Source organism: Alexandromys fortis, unplaced genomic scaffold, assembly GCF_014885135.2.
Source record: "Alexandromys fortis isolate MF-2015 unplaced genomic scaffold, M_Fortis_MF-2015_v1.1 scaffold_379, whole genome shotgun sequence".
NCBI lineage: Eukaryota > Metazoa > Chordata > Mammalia > Rodentia > Cricetidae > Alexandromys > Alexandromys fortis.
Window position 1 is genome coordinate 310,141 of NW_026068348.1, and position 6,836 is coordinate 316,976.

A 6,836-nucleotide genomic window follows, 5' to 3' on the forward strand; every position below is an offset into this window, starting at 1 on the left:
CTAAGATGATCTCCAACCTGGCTTCATATTGGCTTTTGTTGGAAATTCTTCTCTTTATAAAAGGTACAGGTGAGTCTTTTCCTTTCTTCTTTTTCTTGTTCCAAGAAAGGAACAAGTAAGAAGAAGTAAATTATGTGTTGACTCCAATTAGACAAACTCATGGACAGTCAAGCATTCTAGTAAGCTGTAAAGGGACTTACTAAGCCAAGCATGGGCAACTGAGTAGTTCTTTGCTTATTTATACTAACATACAAAGACACACACGCGCACACACACACTCACACCAGGAGTTGGATGATAGCTTTGTGTTGTGCCATGCAATCACAGTGATAGGTGTCCATTACCTTATAGGATTCAAGTGAGGGACTTACACTGTTTTCTTGTTCTGGAATGCCTGAGAAGTTCTTAGACCTGTTTTCTATGGTTGATTTCAATAAACTCATGTTGATTCAATAAATTCATGGAATTGTTCCCTTTATACTCCCAGGAATAAGTCATGTATCAATCTATGCTGCATGAGAGGAGCCTGATAGATGGTTCAGATTCTGGGTCCATCCAAGTACTTAGTAATTCCTTCTTCAAAATGGGTTCAAAGGCTACTTGTAAAATGGAGCCTGCAAAAACACAGTTTTACATGCTTTGAAGTAACTCAGTGTAGGGCATAACATGATCTTTCAAAATCATGTTGTTCTACATACAATTTCATATGTATAATATCTCATTGGCATCTAAAATCTTCATCCTTTAGTGTGCATTTTTGTATTATAATGAACCATGAGTCACCATCACTTCACATAAGTCACAATTTAAAGATAGGAGTGTCTCTGTGCCTGCTGTCAGTGGTTCCAGACAGTTCTAGTTGACCTTAGCTAGAGTTTTCAACATTTCTCATTGCCAACAGGTTTTTTTTTTCACCATATGATAAATTTTCAGCCATTGTGTAAAGCCTCGATGTAGTTGTTGCAGGCTTGTTGCTGTAGCCTGTTATGTGATCCCCATTTCCAGTGGGTTAGGGAGTGAGAAGATGCAGAAGCAAAAACTCAGACTCTAGAAGATTCCAATAGAGAAGCTCTTTATTGTGACAGGGTTGAGGGTTTATATGGGGTTAAGGAAATTAACCTGCCACAGGAACATTTTGGGTTGGTCCTTTTGAAACTGGAAGTCACTATTTGCATGTTGTGTGATTGGCTAGGAGTGCGCATCATTAGTTACCATGTTTTTGGTTCAATGACAGGTTGTTTTGGCCAATTTTGCTTACTCATTGTGAATTTGCATGTGCTTGCTTGTGCTTGTGCTATTGCCCTGCCTCATCTCACTCTTTTTATCTTATTTTTATTGGGTGAACTAGTGGGAGTTGTACATTTTTATAAACCCACCTTGAGGACCCCACCCACCCAGCATTTTGGGCCGTGCCTGTCTTAGGTTGGATTGCCTGACAGTATCATACTCATCGTTGACTACTAGTCCTTGAAGGGTTGGATCTCTGGAAGTTCCCAAGAAGTCAGAAGCAAGATGAGACTTTTAGGAGAAGTAGGACTTATAAATGGCCTCCTGTATTTGCATTAGCCGAACATGGACCACATCCCTTGGAGCTTTTGGTCCATTGTGTTCCCTAGCCATTAACAACTGGAGTATTGCCTTGTTCACCTGCTATTTTCAGGATCTTAGCTGTAGGAGACACTTAAGCAGAAATATTAGAGCAACCACCACCCCTCCCAAAAGGTACCATACAACAAGTTCAGAGGGGTCTAGCAAAGATTCTATGTGATCCCATACTTGGCCAAAGAATGTAGTAGATAGGTCCAATGGATGGACCTGTGTTAAGTTCTATAGGTTCTGATTACATATTTACAGCTGGGCAAGGGTAACCCGGGTAAAAGCTTGTGTGAATTTTTAGGGGACAAACAAAATAGCTGATGAAGGAGCCTAGCCTGTTCTAGCAAAAGCAAGAACACTGTCATCACCCCAAATTAGTTTTCTTGGCATCTGTAAAGCTGATAGCAACCTGGGTGATGGCATATTTTGATGGTGTGGCATAACTTTTTATCTTTAATTTTAAAAGGGGGAGGGCATAAAGTCTTCTGTCCTGAGGGAAATGATTATGCAGCATGCCCATACTAGACCTAGCAATTGCTTTAAAACAGACTTCCTCTCTAAGTGGTTTGTTGCTTTTCCTGGCTTTGCTTATGACAATGTCTCTGCAGTCTATATCTATAACTGTAACTCCTGGGCCAGGGAGTACACCAAGTACCATGAGTTGGTGCTGACTGGCATGAAGGGCAGCAAATGATTAATTTTCATAAACTGTTCTGGGAACCTGACTGAGCACATAGAGCATGAGCAACAGAAACTCCTGATTCCACCATGGTACTGGAAGAAGACTTAAAGGTGTTCCACAGTGTTCTCAAGCTACCTCACAAAGACACCAAAATCTTTATTAAGGTTGGTTCTACTGCTGTTCAAGTAATCTGAACAGAGAGAACAAAAGTATTGGGGCAATCTGTCTTTTAAAGTGACATCTACTATTACTGAAATTGAAGAGCTCTGCCTAGTGGATGAGAAGCAGTTCACCTTAGCCATTACAAACCAAGGCATACCACTTACCTTCATGTACCAAAAGTGTGAAGCCACTGTCCAGTCTATTATTCATATCAGTACCAGGTGAGAGCTTCTACAGTCTCATGCCCATTGATAGTCCTCTTGGCATTAGGGCATTTGGTCTTTGGATGAGCCCCGGGACAATCCCTACATGAGTGGCCAGACTGTCCACATCCCCAGCAAGTATGGTCTGGCAGAGTGGAATTATCATCCTTGTCAAGTTTGCCATTGACCAAGGCATTGATCAAAGCTGTAAGGGTGGAAATGAACTCATTCTGTGTATCAATATCACAGACAGCCAAGACCCACTTATGAATATTTTCATTTCTAACAGGTGTGATGATGACATTACAGGTGATGATGTTGAGCCCCTCCCAGGTTAGCTGTTTAATAAGGATATCCTTGTTAGGGCCAGATGGGACACACTTTTCAACAGCATTGGTGATATGGGTCAAAATTTCAGGAAATGGTTCCACAGCCTGCTAGACAAGATTGCAGAAATAGCCTACACTAGCTTGGGGTATACAAAGTTTGAGTGCCTTAAAAGTCCTGTCACTTGTTGGGAATTGGCATGTATGCCAGTTGTGGATTGTGATACAGGATCAGTGTATTGCTCATAGTCAGTAAGCATATTAATGGTAATATTAAGTCCACATTGGAAATGTGCATGGGCTTGGGTTTCTGCTGCATCATCATAAGCAGAGTGCCATTGGGAAAAAACTGAGGGGTTAGGGACTGCCTTCAACATGGAGTACCAATTGTAATTGGTTTGAAGCTGTATGGCTCATTGTCTGAGTACTGGCAGAAAATAAGGAGAATTGGGGTGACATCGGTCGCCCTCACACACCCCTGCATGGCTTCCAGCCTCATACTGAGCCTGCTGTCACTGTGAGGGCACATAGCTGACAAGGACAACATCACTGGAGCCTCGAGTCCACAGGGATGGAATGCACCTGGAAATGCTCAAGCATATCGAAAATGGCCTGGAACTACAGATGTTGGACCCAGCACTGACCCTCCTCATTCAGTGACACACACAGGTGCCTGGCCTTGACCTGGAAGTTGTAAGTGAAGACATATTCACCGCATCTTGTCTCACTGTGACATACCAGGAAGACACCATGGGAGCTGGTGCCTCCTTCCAGCACTAACTGGGCAGCCTTGAGTTGATAGAATATGCCATGGAATCAAGGATATTCTGAGAGGGGCTGGTCTCTCTCAGAGTCCTCTGACTTTCCCTGGGCCAGGAATGACCCTGTGGCTGCTTCTGGAGTATCCCTGGTAGGGTAGGGCCTTGAGAGAGGATGAAGTGTTTCTGTTGGATGCTCTCTTCATTGGGAATATGAGGGGGCAATTCCAGAGGAAACAGGTTTTTTTAATATAATTTTTTTATTGAAAAAAAATTTCCGCCTCCTCCCCGCCTCCCATTTCCCTCCCCGTCTCCCTTTCCCTCCCCCTCCTCCCTCTCCTCCCCCCCCCCCCCCCACTCCTCTCCCCCTCCCTCTCCAATCTGAAGGGCAGTCAGGGTTCCCTGCCCTGTGGAAAGTCCAAAGTCCTCCCCGCTCCATCCTGGTCTAGGAAGGTGAACATCCAAACTGGCTAGGCTCCCACAAAGCCAGAACATGAAGTAGGATCAAAACCCAGTGCCATTGTCCTTGGCTTCTCAGCAGCCCTCATTGTCCGCCATATTCAGAGAGTCCGGTTTTACGCCTACCAAGGCCAGCTGGACTGCGACAGAGGAAACAGTTCTATTGACTCAAAGTGGAAGGCAATAATGGAGGCAGAACTAGGGGAAAAGAATGCTGACTGCACATCAGAAAGTCCCTCGTAAACCCCTTGTGAAAGGCCATCCTTACTCACGCTGGGTCCCAGTAGCAGATCCTGGCTGGGCAGACTCTCTGAATGATTCAAGCAGGGCAACTTCAGGCTGCCGGTGACAGCCTTTGTGACGAAGGAGGTTCAGGGGAAGGGTCATGGGACAGGGACTGATAGCAGGGCAGAGTCCTGGGCTTAGGTTCTCCAGGATGTCAGATAACCAGGCCTTCACATGAAGTGCATCAGGAGACGGGGCACCATTCATGATGGGCCCCAGGAGGAGTCTGTGAGGAGGGACAGCAAAGACGAAAGCAAGCAGAAGATACGGGGTGAGTGGCAACAACTGCATCCCGGTCCCCATACTCAGCTCCGGGGTCAAGCTAGTAAATGTAGTCGCCATCTGAGAAGAATGTTCCAATCTTGGAAGGGAAAGGGGATTCAACCACAGTCAACAGCCAAAACCTTTCTTTGAATTAACAGACTGGCCACTGCCCAGATTGCTCTTAACTGGTGTTGGCTTAACCTGATTAGTTGAAAGAGAAACTAGGAGAGGAAGTCCCACAGTCCTCACTCCGAAGAGCTGTCGGGACTCCCTGTAAGGCAAGAGAACCTTCAGAAAATCCTGGAGAGTGGCCCTGGGCAAAAGTTTCCAGTTGCTCTCAGGCCTTGCATTCCAAGTGTGCTGCTTATAGTGAGGGACTTCTTTGGTTTGTTAGGCCATGGTTGTATGCTCGCATGGTGTCTCTGGGTGAAAAGAACCTGTTAGAGGGTCCTTTGTTGGTTCCACCAACTGGGTGGTCAGCCCTTATGTGGAGGTACCAGGATGAACTGAGTCACAATGGAGAGTTCCTAACCAGGAAGACAAACAGGGAAAAGAAAAGAAAAGGATAGGAAGGAAAGCCCTAACTCACCAAGGGCTTAGAAAACTAAAGTAAGTGTCAACACATGAAAACAGCTGAAGGGGACAAAATCAAGATAATAGTGGAAAGTCTAGATGGGGACAGCAGCCAGGACAGCAAGAAAGAAAGAAAAATGCCCAAAAGTGATGGAGGAGCGTTTATGTGTTACTTTCATTGGTTAATAAAGAAACTGCCTTGGCCTTTGATAAGATAGAAAATTGGGTAGGCAGAGTAAACAGAACAGAATGCTGGGAAGAAGGGAAGTGAGATAGACGCTATAGCTCTCCTCTCCAAGATGGACGCAGGTTAAGATCCTTCCAGTAAGCCACCGCCTCGTGGTGCTACACAGATTATTAGAAATAGGTTAATCAAGATGTAAGAATTAGCCAGTAAGAAGCTAGAGCTAATGGGCCAAGCAGTGTTTAAAAGAATAGAGTTTGTGTGGTGTTATTTGGGTGTAAAGCTAGCCGTGTGGGAGCTGGGCAGGAAAGCAGCCTGCCACTCCTTCTACACAAAAGAAAGCATGGAGGACCCAAAAAGCAAGCAAAAGAAGGTCCATTCATGTTGCTAGCTTGTTGCTGCTGCCTCTTATGTGATTCTCATTTTCAGGGGGGCAGGGGTTGAGAAGGTGTGAAGGCAATGTCAGACTCGGAGAGATTCCAGTACAGAAGCTCTTTATTGTGAGGTCAGGGGTTTCTATGGGGTTAGGGAAGTGAAGCTGCCACAAGAACATTTTGGGTTGATCCTTTTGAAACTGGCAGTCACTGTTGTGATTGGCCAGGAGTGCGTGTCATTAGTTACCATACTTTTGGTCTACTGACAGGCTGTTTTGGCCAGTTTTGCTTAATCGTTGTGAGTTTACATGTGCTTGCTTATGCTTGTGCTACTGCCCTGCCTCACCTCTAAATTCACTCTCTGACTCATTCTTCTGCCTCATGATTCTTATTTCGTTGATACCAATATTCCACATTATCCAATTACTGATAGCCATAGAACTGATGGAGGAAGGACATTGGTTAATTATAATAAAGAAACTGCCTTGGCCCATTTTATTGGTTAGAACATAGGTGGGTGGAGTAAACAGAAGAGAATGCTGGCAGAAAGAAGCTTAGTGGAGGAGTCGCCATGATTCTCCCACTCCAGACAGACACAGGTTAAGATCTTCTCTGGTAAGCCACCTCGTGGGCTACACAGATTATTAGAATTGGGTTAGATTAATATGTAAGAGCTAGCCAATAAGAGGCTACAGATAACGGGCCAGGCAGTGTTTAAAAGAATACAGTTTCCGTGTAATTATTTCGGGGCATAAGCTATGTGGGCGGCCGGGTGCCGGGGACACAGCCCTGCCGCTCCTTCAACATAGGACTTCTGAAGTTGCTATATACAAATCTGGGTTTAAAAAACATGCATTTTAAAAGATACTTTTAATTTTAAAAAATGATAAAAAATAAATAAAAATCGACTCCCTTTTTGGCTAACAAGGTAACTTAAAAGAGGATAAAATTGCAGAATTTCTATCTTCAT

General features: G+C 44.5%; 1 pseudogene; it reads right to left on the reverse strand.

The window, feature by feature from the left end:
- Positions 1-2,651: 2,651 nt before the first annotated feature.
- Positions 2,652-4,813, reverse strand: LOC126495335 (SH2B adapter protein 1-like; annotated as a pseudogene).
- Between the last annotated feature and the right edge of the window lie 2,023 nt (positions 4,814-6,836).